The following is a 1,945-nucleotide window of genomic DNA, read 5'->3' on the forward strand; positions in this document are numbered from 1 at the left end:
TGTCGGGGCGGGTGGGCTGGGATCGTTGAATCCCTTTGATCAAGAGGGAGATTTGGGAATTGTTAATTTCGGGGGAGGAAGTGCCAAAAATCTATTTGTGAAAAAATTGGACGCTACTCAGGTACCCTTTGATGGACCCAACTTGGAGGCCCTTAACGCTGTTGAGGTAGGAGACAAATGAGGAGATTGAGAGAAGAGAGAAATTGGGAAACGGCAGGTTATATGAAAGGTGGAATGCTTTAAAACACCTCCACGCTGTCACATAAGACTGGAGGGTTCTGGGAGCCACTGCTTGGAGGATGGTGTCGAGCAATGCGTCGAGAAGGGGTTTTAATGGGTGGGCTACGGAAATATTAGTTCTGAATAGTGAGGCACTGGAGTTGGGAATTGGTCCGCATCTGGAGCCAGCGTCCTGAATTTCTGAAACAGAAAATGAGAAAGAGAGTCTTTTTGAGAGGCGATTTGATTTTCTGACCCGGGAACATGTTTGGCAATTATGATAAATTGGTCACACGCTGAGATCCAGGTGAGGCGTCTTAAAAGAGGCATCAGAGCGTGTGAATGAGAACGGCCTTTATTAATGCACTGGACTGTTGCTTCATTGTTACAATGCACTAAAATACTGTTAGCAGTCCATTCTTTCCCCCACAGGAAGGCTGCTACTACGACAGGGTAAAGCTCGAACAGCGCTGAGGACTGTGGTGTGTCCTGAAGCTGGAGGGGCCATGGGGATGCGAACCAGCGCCCTTGATAAAAGCCCCCGAAGCCGACTGAGGGAGCTGCATCTGTGAACAGTTGGATGTCAACGGGAGAAGATACGAGATTGTTGTAGAAAAAGGATTAGCCATTCCACTGTTTTAGGAATGTTATCCATAATGAGAGTTCATCGTGACAAGGCTGAATTATGAAAATTCGATCCTCTAGCGCGTAAACCGAGGACGCGAGGGAGAGGAGATGTGAAATGAAAGGGTGGCCCTGAGGGATAATACTCATGGCAAAGTTTAAGTAGCCGAGCAAGGATAGGCGTTTACGTTTTGAACAGCTTGAGTTGTCTGAGAGGGTGTCACGCTTTACCGACTGTGCAGGAGACAAGGAGACGAAGGAGTGCGGAGACGAAGGAGAATTAACATCAAAGGTCTTTATTCTTTCAAACAGGCAGGAACACACACGTAGGGAGAGGACTGACGAACATTCAATACCGGACAAAGGAACTAGAACTGGAAAATTTAAATACACAGGACTTGACGAGAAACACCTGGAATCAATAAACATAATCAAACATGAGGGAAAACTGGGTCATGGAACACGTGGGGAGCAAAACACAAGACACAGGACTGACATTACTCCCCCCTCCCGGAAGGCGCGTCCATGCGCCGCACAACATCCAACGGGGTGGGGGGGAGGTGCTCTGGAGGCCCCTCAGGACAGACACGGGACGGCAGGCTTCCTGAGCGGTACCCATTCCGGGACCCATGGCGGATCAGGCAGTTCGGGGCGCCATGGTGGAGCAGGCAGACTAGGAAGTCATGGCGGAGCAGGCAGACTAGGAGCCCATGGCGGAGCAGACAGTTCCAGAGGCCATGGCAGAGCAGACAGTTCCGGAGGCCATGGCGGAGCAGACAGTTCAGGAGGCCATGGCGGAGCAGACAGTTCAGGAGGCCATGGCAGAGTAGACAGTTCAAGAGGCCATGGCGGATCAGACAGCTCGGGGAGCCATGGCGGAGCGGCCTCCTTGGCCTTGGCCTCGGCACTTTGTTAATTCTCCTTCATCTCCGTGCTCCTTCATCTCCTCGTCTCCTGCACAGTAGGCAAAGTGTGACAGAATACCGGACCAAAGCAAACAGTAAGCGGCGCCCCTTCTCCTTCTTTACCCTGCGATTCATTGCCCTAGCCCGTAGTGATCTCCCCTTCGTCGAGTATGCCTGGTGGTTCTGCGGGCTCGCCG

The 1,945-nt window shown here is 51.6% G+C and overlaps 1 protein-coding gene across 1 annotated transcript in view; it reads left to right on the forward strand.

Moving 5' to 3' along the window:
• Nucleotides 1-1,945, forward strand: part of LOC107710532 (myelin protein zero-like protein 2) — a 16,215-nt gene that overhangs the window by 12,290 nt on the left and 1,980 nt on the right. The window lies entirely within an intron of this gene.

This window comes from Sinocyclocheilus rhinocerous, unplaced genomic scaffold, assembly GCF_001515625.1.
Source record: "Sinocyclocheilus rhinocerous isolate Xijiao unplaced genomic scaffold, SAMN03320098_v1.1 scaffold867, whole genome shotgun sequence".
Classification (NCBI taxonomy): Eukaryota; Metazoa; Chordata; class Actinopteri; order Cypriniformes; family Cyprinidae; genus Sinocyclocheilus; species Sinocyclocheilus rhinocerous.